The sequence below is a fragment of the Nycticebus coucang genome, chromosome 19 (genome assembly GCF_027406575.1).
Source record: "Nycticebus coucang isolate mNycCou1 chromosome 19, mNycCou1.pri, whole genome shotgun sequence".
NCBI classification, from domain to species: domain Eukaryota; kingdom Metazoa; phylum Chordata; class Mammalia; order Primates; family Lorisidae; genus Nycticebus; species Nycticebus coucang.
The window spans coordinates 50,822,471-50,842,006 of NC_069798.1; the positions used below are offsets into that span (position 1 = coordinate 50,822,471).

General features: G+C 35.9%; 1 protein-coding gene across 2 annotated transcripts in view; it reads left to right on the forward strand.

Annotated features, from left to right (window-relative positions):
* The first annotated feature begins 6,839 nt into the window (after window positions 1-6,839).
* The window catches only part of RAB27B (RAB27B, member RAS oncogene family), a 156,388-nt gene continuing 143,691 nt past the window's right edge, over window positions 6,840-19,536 (forward strand). The window contains exons 1-2 of one of the 2 annotated variants that reach the window (XM_053571578.1): window positions 6,840-6,903; window positions 7,026-7,100. The gene's annotated coding sequence lies outside the window, so the exon portion shown is untranslated. The remainder of the gene's footprint in view (window positions 6,904-7,025; window positions 7,101-19,536) is intronic. The other variant, XM_053571579.1, reaches the window with a different exon arrangement.

Sequence of the window (19,536 nt, forward strand, 5' to 3'; positions counted from 1 at the left end):
GAGTCCCTTAGCTTTATGAACAGGAAAACAGAAGAAACCCAGAGAAGTGAAATAACTTACCCAAGTTTGCCCATATGAACAATGACGGACCTTGTAATTTAAGGACCTTGTAATAAAATAAGTTGCAGTCCAAATTGTTTTCCACATTTTACAAAAGAATCTAAATAAATCTGATTTTCAACAACAAAAAAATTCACAAACATGCTCATACACCATGGTGGGAATTTTTTACTTCCTCTAATAACAAATGCTTCTTTATCGACTGACAAAGTTATCTTAGTTGTATTCTAGTTATATTCCATAGACTATCTAGTTATATTCCATAGATACTATTAGTATATTAGTAGTTAGTATTATATTCCATAGATACTATAGTATATTAATAGTTATTAATTAGTATAGACTAGTTATATTCCATAGATACTATTAATTTTGAATAGTATACTTTTATTATCCTTCTGTCATTTAGAACTCTGTGAGTAAACAAATCTTTAACACCATACAGAGAAGACAAAACCCATGATCTAGTTTGTGTCTAATGTAATTAACTGTAAGAGAGGGAGAAGTCCACCCTGCTTCCCAATCGATCAAGTGCACTCTCGGGAACTTTAAGTATGTACCACACCCTGCACCACCTATTCAGTGAGATGGATCAGTAGGAACTGCCCTCGTGAAGTATAATTAGAAAGAAACAGACTGATTCCTGGTTAGCCTGATGTATTAGTATTGCATCTTGATGTGTTATAAGCTAAGTATAATGTGCCTAAGTACCTCTTTTTAGATGAGTAAACAGAAGTAGCATTGATGTGATAGCTTATACAATGCTAGTGAGGGCCTGAATCTGCAAATCCCTCATCTTTACACCAATGTTGGATGAATCATGAAGTTTTTAAGATAGATACACTCTATCTTAAGAGTCTCTATCTTGGGTGAATGATCAATTCATTCACTGAGTTATTCATTCAACAATAATATCTTATCATGTGGAAACACAATGAAGATTCAAAGAAAAAGAAGGCACAAAGCACATGGTAATGTAGTATAAAAATAAATAACAAAATATAATGCTTTCAGAAACCAGTGGGTAGAAAGTATAATACAGGGTAGCCAGAAAGTCTGTGTGCAATTTTAAAAAGTATGTAATTTAAAATTACTTACTTATGGCCACCCTCTATATGACACGTACTCTTTGGGGGAGAATTCATAGAAGGAAAATACATTTTCTGGATGATGGGATGAAGCAAAAATTTTATAAATGAAGCTACTTTTAACTTAGAATTTGAAAAATGGGTATGATTTGATAAACTGGACAAATGGCATTAGGATAAGTGGTAAAAAGACATCAAAAAATACGTTTGGGTTTAAAAATCCACAAGTAGAAAGAGAGTAGGAGATAATTCAATTTGGTTAAAGTTCAGAGTTCGGCAAACAGACTAATAAAGGAAATTAAGGTCAGAAAGGCAAGTTGAGGCCAATGTGAAGAGTATTAAATGCCAAATAAAAGAATTTTAACTTTCTTCTGTAAGCAATGTAAATTCACTGAAGACTTATGAGCAGGAAATTAATGTAATTAGACTTTTTAGGAAGGACACATTCTGGCAGGAGTATGTAAAGGAAAACATAGGGGAAGATGAGAACATAGGAGGTAGACCTATAAGGCATCTATCCCAGTGGTCCAGTCTAGAGGGAAGTGGGGAGAGGGGACAGGATGTTATGAAGCTGGCGGGAGAAAGGATCATCTGTGAGTGTGAGTGAAGAGGGAACACAGGCAAGAGCCAAGATCTACGCCTGGGCAATGCCTCCCAGTTACAATACAGGAGAATGAAGGAGGGCTAAGAAGAGAAAGAAGGAGCAGAGTAGGGAGAAGTGGAAACGTGAAGGGCCTTAGAACCAAGGCAAAAGGGTGGCATAAAAAGCACCAACTATCTCAAAGGCCTGAGAGAGGTTAAGGAATTAGGTCAAAAACAAAATATTCATGTTGTGACAAAGATAGCAGTAATATATGCCAGGAACGAATGGTCAAAAGTGGGTGCTGAGAGTCTGTGTGAGGTGGAGGTGGGTATTGTTTCCAGAAGTTTGGCTGTGACAAGTGTTGGTGATATCAATTGCTACAATCTTCTGGCAGAAAATATGGCCATATGTTTAAAAGCCTTACGTAGGACATATACTTCGATTTGACAATTTCCTTTTTAAGATGGCAGCAAGGATTTGGGAGCCAAGGTCCTCCTAACAGGAAATGCAGTAAAAATGTATTAATATAATAATCAAGAATAAGTTAATCTATGAGACATTCATAAAATGGAATATTAAATAGCCTCTTTTTTCTGCAAAGAGGCAAATAATATAATCTTCATCACAACTTCTTAACTCTGCTGTTATAGCTTTAGATAGTATATAAATTAATGAGCATGGCTGTGTTCCAATAAAACTTTATCTACAAAAGCAGGTAGAAGGCTGTATTTAGCTTAAAGGCCATGGTTTGTCAATCAGTTTCTTTGAAGAATATATAATGAATTCTTCACAATATGACCATTTAAACAATTAATGTGAAAAATGATAAAATAATACATGCAATATGTCCAATTTTGTGAAAGAAAATGTGGCACACAAGTACTTGTGTGTGTATAAATCTTTGAACAGAGTGTATCTTTGAGTATTGGCAACCCAATGAATTTTATTTTCTCTTGAGTGCCCCATTCATACTTTTACATTATTATAATAATTATATATTATCATAGTTCAGGGGAAAATGCTATTTTATGTAAAATTTTGTAGTGAAAGAAATAAGATGATTACAAGTTCAGATGGCACATTAAATTATGATTCCAAACCGAAAACCTAACAGGTCTCCACGGGGAAATGGAAAATTCCACTCCTACATGAATTTTGAATTAATGGTGCATAACTTTGAAGGCTTCTCTGTGGAGCTCTGCCTGATGGGAAATCCACAGTCACAGGATGACTAATCAGTATGTGCTAAGAAAAACAAGGTCAAATTTGCCAAGACCATCTTCCCAACAAGGTGAGATGACATTGACTACAATGGCCCGGGCATTAATACTTCAGATGTGTCTGTGCACCACACTCCTCCTCCCCACCACCACCCTCACAAGGCTTCCAGAACTTTCCTTAGAGCTCTCGTTTGTCCCATGTTACTGCTGTATCACAGGTGCAACTGCTTGTTCCTCTGTGTGGAGTGGGGCTTTCTCACTTTAATTAATTTATTTATTTATTTTTATTGTTAAATCATAGCTGTGTGCATTAGTGCAATCAAGGAGTACAATGTGCTGGTTTCATATACAATCTGAAATATTCTCATCAAACTGTTCAACGTAGCCTTCATGGCATTTTCTTAGTTACCGTATGTAGGCATCTACGGTGCATCTTAGAATGGGTACAGGCGAAACTTTTATTTCTTTTTAAAGAAGATAGGTATTATTTGTTACATACAAAGAATTAATATAAGATATATGTTGGATAAAAGCATAATCATAATATAAATGCCCATAAACCCAAGCATTAGATCATTACTAATAGATTGCATGTCATGCTTTACCACCCCACCTCAGAGGTAATCACTAATTTTAATTTTACTAATTGTTTTATTTTTATAAATATTATATCATGTTGAACTTTTGGGATTTGCTTTCTTAGTTATCATCAAATTTCAAAAATTTTGTTGTGTATTCTACATTTTTGCTGCTGTATATTATTCTTGTGTAAATAGAGGGATAATGGCTTTCCTAGTCTCCTGTTCATGGCTATTTGAATATTTTAAGTTTTTATTACTCAATTATTGCTCTCCTGAGCATTCTTGTATATGTATCTTCAGTAAGATAAGTAAGATGGCTGAATAATAGGATATTTGTTTTCATTTCTTTTATAATACTAGGATTGATCAGACTTTGTTTCTTTTGAATCTGTTTTGGTAAATTATATTTTTCTAGGAATTTGTCCATTTTCCAGTTTCCAAATCTATCTCTCCAAATAATAACATATCTCTAGAATAATTTGATTTGCAAAATTCCATTCATACTTGCACACTATTTAAATTTCTGTTTTAAGTTACATAAATTAGACTTTTTAATCTCCTTCCCCCCATGATTTACAGCATCACTGTAGTTTAATTTGTGCATCAATCTTTGAATCGTTTTCTTATTCATGAGACTTTAGAAATTGTCTTATATGGTTTTCTTTGTGATAAACACTCATTTTTTTAAAACTATGAAAGTCCTTGTTTCACTCTCATTCTTAAAGGATGATTTTGCTGGATTTCCAGTTCTAAATTCGCCTTCATGCCGTTTGGCTTCCACAGATTCTGTAGAGGAATCAGCTCTCAATCTAACTTTAATTTCTTTGTAGGTGATCTGTTTATTCTCTTTACTTTTAAGATCAGCTTGCACACATTCAAAGTCTTTTTCTATACCAAGCATCTCAATCTCAGTCATGAAGCTCTACAGAGACTCACTATTAGCCTCCACCCTCAAGTCCTGGGGGGAGAGCTGGTTCCTCTTGCCAGGACCTTTCTGTATTTGATGCTGACATGTCTCTCAGCAGCCCTACCATTCTTCTCTCCACCTGGCATCATGGTGCAGACGGCAACTCAGTGTATTTCTAAGCCCACCTGTGGAAATAGTGTCTCATTCCCCAGTGAGTTCTGCAACATTCATAAAAATCATTGGCTACGGGGCGGGGGCAGAGCCTGACAGTGGGCATCACCTCCTTCACTCGCCTGCTGTGTGTACACCCTGCTACAGTCCAGTCCATGTGCCGTTCTGTATTTACAAGGATCCCTCAAGAATGCATGAGCTCCTTTCGCTACTGGTCAACTTTTATTTATTTTTTAAAGCAGAATCTCATTTGGAAAACATGCTGAATCAGGAAAAAGTGGTAGTGCCATGGATAAGCAGCTCACAGCAGTCTGGGCTGTTCAAAGCAGTCTGTCACTGAGACAGGACCACTCGGAGCTCCCCCAACTCCAGCAGCCAGGAGGGCTCCCTGGCCTCACAGTTGTCCTGAGCCCGTGGCACCCTCACACCTGTGTACCCTCTCTTCACCTGTCTTAGTACCTTCATTTACTCTGCTAACAAATCTAATTGGAGTTGAGCTCATGGCCTGCAGGTGACTTGAGAGCAATGTGGCTGACTGATTTCTGAATCCAGATCCTAAAAAACACCTGTGCCCCTCATTGTCAGGTTCAGTCTTTCCCTGTGCCATTTGGGTCTGTACGTTTCCTATAAGGAAACCTAGCCTTGAATTCTCCAAGAGTCTTACCCTGATCTTCCCTTTTTCCCCTCTCTCAGATTCTGAATCCCCAGCCTTAGCCTCCCTGGCACACTAAGTTGTTATCTGCTGATATACCTTGTTACCACTGCCATACGGCATTGATGACCACCCAGGTACTAGGCCTGAGCTGGCCTTCCTTGCTCTGGAGGCCACCACAGCTTGGTGGACTGGCACCCACCTGTGGACTAACTGCTAATACAAAACTTTGATCCTGAGCCCTGGCACCCGCATACCTGTGTACCCTCTCTTCTCCTGTCTGAGTACCTTTATTCACTCTGTTAACAAATCTAATTGGTGTTGACTTTCTAGATCCTGGTCTCTTCTGTATTAACCTGCCCATCATCACCCAAATTCTTTACCTACATACTCTGAGAAAAAAGAATCCATGTTGCATTCTCAAACCTAATCTTCTAGCTCAATGTCATATTCATAACATCAAAATCTAGAAGCCCCTAGCAAATACAGCCCATCCTGACTTATGCTGTTCATTTTTTATGGCAAATATTTCATGCACAGGTAATTGTTTGATTATATACAGTTATTGATATCTTTTCTCTATATTGAAATTATAAGCTTTTTGGAGGTGAACGTGGTTTTTAACACAGTCCTAAAAGCAGTGGGTAGGTGTGTTATGATGAATTGTGTTTGATAGGCTAAGAGATGAACTTCCATATGTGTATTCTGCAGTGTAATTCTCAGCTTGCTGCCAGTTAATCTTGTCACAAATATTTACTGGGGGGCTATTCGGTTCCGGCGAATCTTCCAGGGGCTACCCATCACAGTCAGTACAACAGGTGCCCTCACAGATACATTGTAGTGGGGAGTTAGACAATAACTAAATTAAAAAAAAAAAACCGTCATGTAGGAAAAGGTGTTATAAAGAGGGAAATGAATAAAGATGAAGGGGTGTTTATATCAAGTGGCACAAGTATGTTTTGCCTCTTTCAGAGTTTCTGGGGCCTCCCTTCTGTTTCTTTTTGGGTTTATTTCATTTCGTATTTCTGAACAGCTACATGTGGACTTTTCAGACCTTTAGCAAACACTGTTTGCAAAGGTGTATATATGCCATGATGTGTGTGTGTATACACACACATATTAGACTTACAGAAATCCCCTATTTTATTCTTTTTTCCTGTTATGTGTTAAATGTGAAAAGATCAAAACAAATGTTATTTCAGCAAACTCAGTATACTGTTTGAAAATCAGTTTTCTCTCTAACAGTCCCTCTGGCTTCACTATTTCCAAATCACCATTTATTAAACTGACACGATCATCTACAATCCTTTTTGGTTTCAACAGCAGTGTCTGGCTGACAGTAGCAAATTTTATTTCCTTAATCATTTTTTTCCAAACCCTGACCCCACTGCCCTGATGATTAACAAGCTGTCGTTCCTGAAAACCTTGGGCGACAACCGCTAGCTGACTCACAGGGAACAGAGGTTCTCCGAGTCCCCGTGGGAGACACCTGCGGCCGGCGCTAGGACCGCCCGGACGCCGAGCTCCCGCGCGCTCCGCCGCCCGCCCGCGGGACTGACTGAGCCGCCTTCGCTGAGACACAAGGAGAGAGCCGGCTGCTTGGGCAGGCTCAGCATCCCGCCCCTTCGGGTCCATTAGAAGGTATTTACTCGCTGTTTATCACCCAGGCTTTGTACACCGTCAATGTTCCGTTAGTGTTCCCTTAATCTGAACTCTGCCCCCACCTATTGGGTTACTATATTATTTTATGTTAATTTCCACAGCTGATCGAAGCAACAGTGCCATAAAGAAATGGGCTAGACATTTCCAGAGGCTGAAATCTGGAGGCATTTGGAGGTGTAAGTACATAGGTCCCAGATCTCTGCCGTGCAGGCTGCTAGTTGCGTCTCTTCGCCGTTTTCCTCATCCAAAGAGCCAGTGTGAGATGCTGTCTGCCTCTTTCATTCATAAAGGAAAAGCAGCTTCAGGGCAACAGAAACCACTAATGATGGGCCTGAAACTCCACTTTGGAGTGGCTGTGGTTTCCTTTTCTAGGCTGTGGTTTTGCAAGAGAAGCTGGGTTTGCAACAGAGTTTGGATGGAAGAGAGATTCTGCTCAGGGCTGCAAACTGCGTGCTTGGATTCTGATTTTCATTTTCAAAGCTCCAAGATTCTCCTTTCTAATCATTGCTGTGGTGCAGTGTAGGAGTCTTTTATGCTTTCTTATTTCTGCAGTCCAAATACTCTTAACACAGATGGAGACAGTCAGAAAGATGTTAAGCCATTTGGTACCTCCCAGTGCAAAGCCATTGAAAAGAAATCTAGTTTGCTTTTTCTTGACCCCACGTCATATACCATGTACCTTTTCTTGACTCAATACCACAATTAGTAGATGGCAAACAGAAACGTTACAAAACAATAATAAATAGTACAATAATAATCTAATATAAAACAATAATAATCTAAGATTCCATTTCCAGTTCACCAGTAAATTTCATCATTCATTCATTACAAGGGGGTCGTTTGCTATTAGAAAGTCCAAATAATTATGAGGAATAATCTAATGGAGGAAATTTGAAATTCTCTTGAAGTATTTTTCTTTTTACAAATCAATGAAGATGCTTTTTGAGGGATGTGTTGCTGATTGTATGCATTAAAGATTCTGTGAAAACTTTAAAGCCTTGACAAAGTGTTAGGTATAGTTTTTGCCACAGTAATTAGTTTTAATGTAGGCATCTTATTTGAAAATGTAATAGGTAAACGTATTCATAAATGAATAAAATATTGAGTTCTGTTCATGGTCAATTCATGGAAAATTTTAAGGTAAATATTGCTGTTAAAATTCGTTTCGGGAAATAAAATAGGTAAAGAAGATGCAGTGGAAGGTATCAATATTAATGAAAAACACTTCTTAAAGAATTTTTAAAACACTTTTAATGATTCAAAAATTTATGCATTCAAGTTCCGTATCCAATTTGATATATTGAAATACCCTATTGAGACTGCAAAATGTTTTGGTATCGAATTTTTGAAATTGTATCTTCTCCTAAAACTCTTTATTTAGTAGGAAAAAGAGAAATAGAGGAAATAGAGGGTATGGGCAAGGAAGAGAATTTTATTTGATTGTTCTAGACTTTTTCATATTTTGAATATTCTGATCTATGATAATATTTACTATGTAAGTATGCTACCTACATTTTTAATAACTAAAATTACAAGTGATTGTGATCAATAATCTTCAGTATCCTTAAGATGCAAATGAATATAAACATGTAAAATAAATTGTTAATATTGCAATATAATAGTTATTAGGCAGGAAAAATCATTTTTGAAAATAATCACTTGCTTCTGAGAGGAGTTGGGGAGATCAGATTGGGGTTAGTAATAGACTTTCATTATTTTCTAAGGCAAAAGTAATTTTTTAAACTTATTTTTGCCAGAAAGATGTTAACATCGGAACCATAATATATTTTCTAGTTGGTGTATAGTATATAACTCTATAAATTTGTGTTACTAAGTTCTTTCCTTTCTCATTTTTTAAAAAAATTTCTGTCTTCCAAGTCTGTAAAGATGTTTCAAGTCTTTGAACTGAAAACTCAGGATGGCTGGCAGACACATAGGGCTTAAAGCTTAACAATAAAATGCAATGACTAAAACTAATTTGTTAAAGTGTGAAAGTAGTGATTGGTGATTTTGATGCCTGGGGTTATCCCAAGACCTTGAAAAGTCTTGCAGCCCAGGAAATCCAAGTGAAGATCAATATTATATAAATTTACTGCATAAGGGAAGGTGGAATTTTCTAATAGATGGATTTTAACATACGTATTCTTAGTTAAAAGAGTTTTATTTAATGGTAAATCTGGTTCCTCCAATTTCACTGTCAGCAATTTTTTTTCCTCCTAAAAGACAGAACATAGTCCTTAATAAGGATTCTATGAACAGAGCGCTTAGTAAGACATTGTTTTTAAAGATAGCTTTTAAATTATTTCTTTTTTAAAAAAAAACATTTATTTATTTATTTATTTTTATTGTTGAGGATTCATTGAGTGTACAATGAACCGGGTTACATTGATTGCATTTGTTAGGTAAAGTCCCTCTTATAATTGTATCTTGCCCCCAAAAGGTGTGTTATACACTGTGACCCCACCCCCTCCCTCCTTCCCTCTCTGTGCTCTCCCCTTACTCCACCCCCAACATGTACCAGGTCATTAATTGTCTTCATATCAGAATTGAGTACAAAAGTTTCTTCTCCCTTCTTGGGATGCTTTACTAAGAATATTGTGTTCCATTTCCATCCAGGTTAATACAAAAGATGTAAAGTCCCCATCTTTTTAATGGCTGAATAGTATTTCATGGTATACATTATTTCTATATAGAAAAAGATAGCGTTTATATTATCAACCCCCCGAAGGAGCTAATATAGAGAATAGTATCAGCAAAATTGTTTGGGTATTGTAGCTTGTTTTCATTTTTTTCTGAACACCTGTACTTTTTATATAATAAAAAAAAGTTGTCTTCTAGTAAAAGCCATGGCAAATGCAATAAGTTAGCCAAGGCCCATCTTCTAAAGATAAGCTTGTGGAAGACAGTGTTTGTTGACTGAATAAACAGTTAAATGTAAACAAATGACAAATGATTTATTTTTGCTTGTCCTGAAAGGTAATTACAATTCGGAGTTTCTATGAATCTGTCGGCTACATGTACATGCTGTAATAAGTAAGAATTACATGTAACTTGAGATTTTTGTGTTGAAGTTCTGTTATGATTTCCCATTAAATAAAAGACTTAAAGGGAAGGGAATAAGAGTATGCAGGTAGTGCATACTATGCATCATCTTCACATCAGTTACAATTGTGTGAGCCAGGAGGAATAAATTACCTATTACTATCGACATACAATAGCTAGGGGAAAATGTTCTTCTCAAAAGCAAAGGTCTTCTCATTTTCAGAATTGATTATTACTTTTAAAGAAATAAATTTATGGGTACAGAAAAAAGCTTTTAAGTATATGAGATTTTGTCTTTAGGAGTCTAAATGACCAATTCACGATATGAAATATGTGGCCTGTTTCTATTGATCAACAGGTTTATCCAAAATGTTTCCACTTACCCTACTGGATTGCACAACTATTAACTGATGCAGATATGAAGTATGACTCATATACTCTCATTCCCTTTCCTTTAAATCTTTTATTTAATAAGGAGGGAGTTAAAAATTCTAGGGAAAATTGTTGATAAATATTAATCAATCTTCCACAGATGTTTAAGTTTTGTTATTCCCCATAATGTAATTTACAAATTTTGCATGGCGGAATCAGTATAAAATTTTTTTAACACAAGCACTTAATGCCTTTGGAGTATGTTTTTTAAATACACCTTCGTTGATCTCTCACTGTACCCCAGGTATGAGATTTTGAGCAGTAACCATGATATATCCCACCTTTGATGATCTCCATCATTTTGTGAAGGAACATAAACAAAAACCAAATAATGAAATACATATTATTAGCAAAACGCATTATTATTAAAATTGTGTTATTATTATTTATTACAAATTAAATAAACCCAAATATATCCAATAAGCGCTAACTTGAAAATTAAATGAGAGTGTTATGATAAAGGGTGGCTTTGTGGCTGTTTTAGATGGGGTTGAATAGAAGATTCCCTGCAAAAGTGATCCAGGTAAAAGATGCGACTAGATATAAACGGCTGTGGGCAAGAGGGCGGGCATAGAAGCCAAGCCCACTCCAGTTTAAATCATTCTGTGTTATCCTTGAACTTTGAGATCTTGAACAGTTTATCCTTGTAGCCTCCTTGGTGGAACTTTACAGGGTTTTGACAAGAGAAATGAGATAACATAATGTTGAGTATCCAATAGTAATATCTGGGAAAATTTAATTTCCGTGGCAACTTATAAAGCGTGAATTATGAATTCACTTCTTTGAGTATTTAGTCAAATAAACAAGTCTTTGAGTATTTTATCACTCTCATACTTCTTTCTTTAAATTCTTTTGGTGATTCTATCTCACAGTTGAGGGAGAAAAGGAAGCTATTTCCATGGACAGGTGAAGGGATAGCATTGGTCCTGAATCTTCTAAAGACCAAGTCTGAGGTAGGAGCTTTGTTAGACACATACTTTATTGATTTTTTTCATCTCTTCAGAAATCATCAACAATGGGTAATGGGGATAAATTATGGTGTTTCTCCCAGGGAATGCTATACATTCAAGGAAGTCAGACATGGTCCCTGGAGGGACTGTGCTTATTGGGCTCAGCCCATCAAATCCAACACGTTGAGAAATTTGTTAGATGGACATGTGACTTCACAATGTGCACACTGCACAGCATTCAGGCTCAAGTTGAAGAGGCAGGTTTCTTTATCCACTCTTCAGTTGACGGGCACCTTGTTTAGTTCTGTATCTTTGCGATTGTACATTGTGCTGTAATAAACATACAAGTGCAGGTGTCTTTTCAATAAAATGACTTCTTTTCCTTTGGGCCCAGTAGTGGAATTATGGATTGAATAGTAGGTTTGCATTTAGTTCTTTGAGAAATCTGCATACTGTTTTCCATAGGTGCTTAGATGTTGTAAATCACATTTCCACCAACAGCACATAAACATTCTCTTTTAACTGCATTGGCACCAGCATCTGTAAGTTTTTAATTTTTCAATAATGACCATTTTGGCAAGGGCAAGGTGGTATCTCACTGTGGTTTTAATTTGGATTTCCATGAGGATTTATTGTTGTTCCATATTTTTCATCTGTTTCTTGTCCATTTGTTTCTCCTCCTTTGAAAAATATCTGTTCATGTCTTTTGTCCACTTTTTAATGGGGTGATTTGTTTTTTTCTTACTGACTTGTTTGAGTTCCTTACAGCTTCTGGATATTAGTCCTTTGTCAGATGTTTGGCTTGTGAATATTTTCTCCCATTCCAAAGGTTATCTATATACTCTGTTGATATTTTTCATATCAACTTTTAAAGATAATCTTCAATGATATACATCTATCAGCTTGCATAATCCCCTCGCCACATTTAACTCATGGTCAATTAAGCATTTAAAATACTGAATAATTTACAACCCTTTTGCAATTATATTATGACAACTATGATTCCTTTCATGTTCACTAATGCTTTTATTTTTTATTTACCATTAAGCATTATAAAACAGTAAGGGTAAAATGTCATAAAATATTCATATATTTGTTCATAAAATATTTCTGTACGAGGTCAAAGCTCTAGTCCAACTATTGGCTAGCAACAGAACCAGGTATGGTGGCCATAATGTGCACTCTTTAGGAAATATACTTTAAAAACATCACATTTGGGTTACAAAATATGTCTTTAGTGGTGAAGGGTTTTTTAAATCATGACTTGGATGTGAAAATTAATAAAGATACAGCTGAGAGAGTTTTAGAAAATGCTGATTGAGGAGAAAAGTTTAGAAATTTGTATAAGGATCCCCAAATTCAACCAGGTTGAGAAAGATATGACTTAGCAATAGGAATGTGGAAAACAATGGTTAGAGTTATCAGTAAACTGAACAACATGATGTGGAGGCTAGAAAAGCTAATGCCTGCTTAGGATCCATGACCGGGGCACGTGCCTAGAGTCAGATCATAGAAAGTGACAGCACGATAACACTGTCTTACTCAGTGAGGGTTGCCCTGCTATTCAGTGTTCTGTCCTGGGCTCCTCGTGTTAGGAGTCTCTAGACTTATTAAACATCATATTAAGTTTAAGAGGATAGACAAGTTTTGATTTTTTCAAAAGATGCAAAGATGTTTTGTTTGGTGGAGACAATAGTTAAGAATGACATTGACTCTTACTTATGATCTGTCTTCAGCAATTGGAATGGCTGTGACATGAAGAAGGAATGAAATTTGTACTGGAGGGCACTATCAAAGAATGTTTTCTAGACCACAGGTGGAAGCTTAGGGAGACAGAGCCCAGTGGATCTTGTTAGGAATAGCAGGTTCTATGGCAGAAAGGTGTGTTTTATGGCCATGTGGTGTGGAGGAAAGAACATGTTATGGGGAATCAGATCTGGAGCTGACTCCAAAGCCTTCCCCTTATAACAAATCTCTCTAATCTTTCTGATTCTGATGCTAAATGTCTACTGGGTCTATTTTGATACCTATAATCCTCTGTAGGTAAACTCTTATTTTTAAGGCTAACATTAACCTATAACTGAATTTAAGATGATCTATTTTGCAATATCTCTAATTTTCTTAACGCAGAAAATCTTTTAATCACTGTATAAACTAAATCACAACCAAATCCAGTATCCTGACATATCAAAATGATTTATCAGGCATCATGAGTATTGTAAGTGTTATACTTCTGTCTTTGTTGTTTTAATTAATTATTATCTCACCTTTCAATTATTTTATAAACCGTGTTAAAATAATCTTAGGATATAAAACTTTTTTTGAACCTTAACACACCATTCAAATTTCCTTCTTTGGTAAGCTTTAGTAATTTGTCATTTTCCATTTGTCTAAATTAAAATTAGATCAAAATTCCATTTCAGATCTATAGTAACTTTGCTGTTAGTCTAGAAAAGGTAAGGAGATTTATTATCTGAGCATTGCATATGCTCTCTGATAAAGAATGACCCTATTTTATGTCTTGGCAAGAAGAAAACTCTAGGAAAGATGTAAATCTTATATCTTTCTACGTGGATGTCAAAAGTTGTTTGTCTAAAGAACAAATGGCTCAATTAATGAACAATTGCTCCTGGCAAAGTAATCATTTAAATAGTGCTTTTCCATTTAAAATGGATCAACGATAGTTGTTAATGAAATGAAAAGATTTGTGCATTCCAGGGCTGTTTAAGTTCTTATCATAACGTTTGAGTTTCTTTCTTTCAAGAATATTCTGCCTCCATTAATATCTTCAAGCTTTTCAGTTTTAGAATATTCACAGTGAAGTTTGAAAGGGCCTTTTGAAATCTTGGCCAATATCCCCACTTTAAAGATGATAAGCCAGAAGTTCCAGGTGATCAGGTGCAGAGCCCAGTGTCATGACACATCAGATCTGAAAAGAGAAGACACATCTTATGACTTTCAACCTGATATAACCATATCAGCATATAGTTTGGTTAAAATATAATTTCAAAAGGAAAAATTATACCTCTCAGGAAAATATAAGATGAATATGTGCAAAAGATTTCCCTTAACTCCTTAGTTAACAAAGGATATGAGTAAGATGTAATGACTAGTTCAGAGACTATTTAAGAAGTTAGGTATATATTAGCAATTTAAAAAACAAATATTAGGATAAGATTGCTGAGTTAAAAAGCAATGGTAAATACTGGGATTGTTTGTTCCACCAGACAAAAAATTATTTGCATTTCTACAAGCAAAACTCTACAAGTTAGAAAACGCCTTCACTAAATGTGGTACTTTTAATCAATAGGAAAAACTAAGATGAACTAAGTCCCTTTTCTGAGAAAATCCCCTCAGTGGCCTTTCTCCCCATATGTTGTTGAAAGTACTTTATGCTCAGTCCTTTTTTGCCTTATTTTTATGGTTTAGATCAGGGGTTAGGCAATTAGTCCATCACCTGTTTTGATCTAATTATTTTCAAAGGTGCATCAAGAACATTAATTAGCCATATGCGTCTCCTTGATTTTGCTCTGCCAATCTAGGGCCTTACATAACTGAAAAACCACTAATGTCACAAAATTCACTTCCAACTGGAATTTTTCATAAGGAATTTTGGATCAGACTTTTAGTCTCTCTTGCTCTTCTAGTCTAAGGCTAGGAAACTAACCCCCAAACTTTCCCTGTATGAGATTTCACCTACAGTACCTGTAAATTTAGGTGAACTATTCTAGAGGTCCTTCAAATTTGCTTAGGTCCTTAGCCTACCAGAATTAACTTCTTTCTTTGTCCCTGTGCTGGGGAGTCTGGAAGCAGGTCCTAGACCAGCTGTTTCCTCAGGGAGACTTTGCAGGCATCAACTTCACATATGTTCTTTAATGATGAGCTTCCCCTTGATTAAATAAGAATCCTTCTCAAATATGGCACTCTAAGCATAGACTTGGTCACTGCATTAATTTTTGCATTTATACCCTGGTAAAAACAGGGACAGATTCTTATTTATACCATGCAAATAGCCTATTACCATGAAAAATAAGGAGACTCTAAAAATTTTTCTTCCAAATTCTGAGTGGGTCAGGGTGACTTAGATACCATTTAGGACATTTATGTTTACAAAAGCACAGTCAACTAAGACAAGGGTTAAAGATGGCTTAAGAGGAAAGAAAAAGTGTCTCCTTATCTATTTACTAAAAATATAAATTAAATCAATGCCAAGCAAATTCTAGACAAATAACTACAATTAAATTTTCCTCATGAGCTCATTTAGTCCTGGTGATTAACTTTTGTTCCTCTGGATCTAAGTGAGCAGTTTGCTTTCACGTAATATTTCTGCTAGAATTGCAAGAGTCTAGGGAACCATGACACATTCTGCTGGTAGAGTCGCAAAGTTGTCTAAGCCTGTCCCTAAGAGCCTGTTCTTTGAAGAGTACTGGGAACTGTCTGTTCCATGAGACTCTGGAACTATCCTTGTTTGTTGAAGAGATCAATTCTAGTGTAGAGCTCATACAAAGACTTCAGGCAAGCACCAAGAGGCAGACATCTGTTTGATGATGAAATCAATTGGCTGTGGTTAATGTATGACAAAAACCAATCCTATCAGAATAGAGGAAAGAAAAATTCTCTAATGCAGTCTCATTGATTTGGCAAATGTTTTCCTTAAAGGGTAAGAACACAGTATGGAAGGCAATGAAGAATCTCCAAGGCCTTCTCAAAAAGCATGTAATTTCTAAAATATTTATATTAATATTTTACCTATACAAACTTAGCCTTAGGAATTCTAAAAATTTCTTCTGATTTTATAATTCCTCCTATATAGCTGTTACAGTAGTAATATATTGGACAAATTAATAAATATAAGGCCACCCAAACCTAATTATTTCCAGCATCTTTCTTTTTATAAGGTCAAAGAACAAATCCTTTTCTTTTGCCAGGTGGTCTCTGGCAAATCTCAAAAGTCATTACATGAGTGTAATTTAAGGGCCATGGGGGATGACCTCTAAAACTACTAAAATATAATTTTCAAATTATAAACTCTTAGGTAAATATAAAACATACATGTGTTAATGATTTTGTATAACATATTAATTAAAAAGGGAATGAAATGTTATGATCGGTTCAGAAAAATGGGAGAAATTATTATGTATATATAAATAAGATTTGTTAGGATAAAATTTTTGAGTCATAGAAGAAAAACCAGCTAATATCTATCAGGCCATAAATCTTTGAGGTTATTTGTTCTACTTGGCAAAAATTATTTGGATATCTAATGGACAAAGTTCTATACATTAATAAATAAGTTTACTAAGACTGGCACATTTACTTAATACCAGAAATGAGACAAAGTATATTCCTCTACACGTGTGCTGTTCTATAAGGTAGCACTAGCTATATTAGCTATGCACGTGTGACTATTTCAATGTAAATTTAAGTCACTTAAAAGTAAATATAATTAAAAGTTAGCTCCTCAGTCACACTCTTTTCATGAGCTTAGCAGTTACACCAGCTGATTGGCCACCACAGTGAGCATCACAGGGACAGCACCATACATCCCTACACAATCCTTAAGTGACAATGGTCCTGATGTGATACTAAAGAACTATAGTGCTCACCTTTTTGTCTCATTTATAAGTTTCAGATAATTGTTTTGATAGTCTTAATTGTAGAAGGATTTACAATCATTTAAAAGTAGATAGTAAATGACTGCTATGTGAAAAGTCTTCACATATACCATCATCTTGATCATAATAAACTGGATAATTTTATAAGTAAACCAAATGATACATAATATATTTTGGTAATATTATACTTTACAAAAGAGTCAATTATTCTAAAACCATTTCTCTGTGTGTGTGTGTGCGTGTGTGTAGTTTTTGGCCGGGGCCAGGTTTGAACCCACCACCCCTGGTATATGGGGCTGGTGCCCTAATCCTTGAGCCCCAGACACCGCCCTAAAACCATTTCTTTAAATATAATACTACCAAATATATTATGTATCATTTGGGATACTCAAGGTGATTCAATCTACCCTCACAAAAGGGATATTGTGAACAGTCTGCCAAAACAGAGTAGGATCAAATAGGGAGATGGGGCGGCACCTGTGGCTCAGTGAGTAGGGCGCAGGCCTCATATACTGAGGGTGGTGGGTTCAAACCCAGCCCTGGCCAAACTGCAACAAAAAATAGCCGGGCATTGTGACAGGTGCCTGTAGTCCCAGCTACTCAGGAGGCTGAGGCAAGAGAATCTCCTAAGCCTAAGAGCTGGAGGTTGCTGTGAGCTGTGATGCCATGGCACTCTACTAAGGGTGACAAAATGAGACTCAGTCTCTAAAAACAAAACAAAACAGGGAGATGTTCCCTTGCCTGTTAGAAATATTTACTTCCATATTTGACATTTTTTTCTAGAATGTGATCACATAAAAATGTCTGTATTTTATGGGAGGTAAAGTGATTGTGGTATCTAAGGGCATTTGTTCTACCTTTGCTTTACTTAGATTTTTATTTTTCTATGCTCAATTACGATGAAATGGAATTACACATATTGCCGCAGAAGTAACTTCTGTGTTAAATGGAATCTAGGTTTTATAGTAACAGTCAATAGAGCAGTGAGGAAACGCAGCATCTAATGGGCTGTTATTAAAATTGTGAGTTAATTTTATGATAGAGCACTACTTCATCCTGAATTTCTCACAAGCAAAATGAAAGCATTATTTTCCTAAATTTCATGATTGCTGTAAATTTCATCATTTAGTAAACAAATAGCTATTAATAACAATCAAAAGCCTATTGCATAAATAAGATAGACACAAGATCTACTCATCTGGAGGATGTAGACTGATAAAGAAGATAAAACATAAACAAATAACTCATCACAAATGTTGAAAATTTTACAAAGAAATACTATGTGAGCGTAGGAAGGGAATGTCTTGTCTATCGAGGAAAGGGCTGTGAGTATGTGTATGTGAGGGACACAGCTGAGAAAGTCATCTCCAAGAAAGCGACATTTCATTTAGGACCTGGAGGAAAAGCAGGGATTTTCTAGGTTAAGAGGAAGTGTGGAGGGCAGGAAACCTCAGGAAGGAAGTGCCACGTAGAAGGGCCCTGACGGAGGAGGCAGTTCATGTGAGCATCTGAGTTTTCAGTTGGGTGGGACACCACTGGAGAATTGTTTGTTATGACAGTGTGTAAAAAAAATAAGCTTTGTTTAGCCAAAGAGAAGGTACACTCACTGATAGACACTTAATCATCGGGAACCGAGAGCTCTAAGGACTTGAAGCACTGTTTTTTAAATGTTCTTAAAAAATAACATTTTCCCTTGTTGGCATGTTATTATTTCCTTTTCTAGCAAAAAGAAAAAGAGCAGAATGGCACAGGTTACATTCTTATATCAAAGTGCAAGCAAGGAAATACATGAGTAGATATCATCCTAGTGACCAGCTCTCATTCAAAATTGTCCAGAATGTTCCCAGCTGTGGAAGAAAAAAAGCTGCCCAGATGGTCACTTGCACTTTGCACTAAGGTTACCTTCTAATCATATACATGATTCGCTAGTTCACTGCTGACATTCTGGCTGTCTTATGGTTTCTTTTCTACAAATAAGGGTCAAGATTTGAGCGGGCTTATTAACTTTAGGCACAGCTGCTTGTGCCTCAGTCACCACACAGAGAGGAAGGCTATTTCCTTGTCTGGGATAATAACCTGAATTTTATTGCCAAACTGACTCAACCTCTATTTGTAGTATCAATTATAGACTATCTCATTGACATATCTAAATGTCATTAAATCTGATTGCAGAATTTTATATTAGTTAATGGAAGATTGATCAAAATTTTATTTTTGAAGCCTATCTGGCACATTATCTTAGCATTATTTTTCTCCCTTTCCAAATACTGTAATGATGTATTTATCCCCGTTAGAAATATTTACTTCTGTATTTGACATTTTTTTCTAGAATGTGATCACATAAAAATGTCTATATTTCCAAAAGCCCAAGTGCCCATCGATCCACGAATGGATTAATAAATTGTGGTATATGTACACCATGGAATATTATGCAGCCTTAAAGAAAGATGGAGACTTTACCTCTTTCATGTTTACATGGATGGAGCTGGAACATATTCTTCTTAGCAAAGTATCTCAAGAATGGAAGAAAAAGTATCCAATGTACTCAGCCCTACTATAAAACTAATTTATGG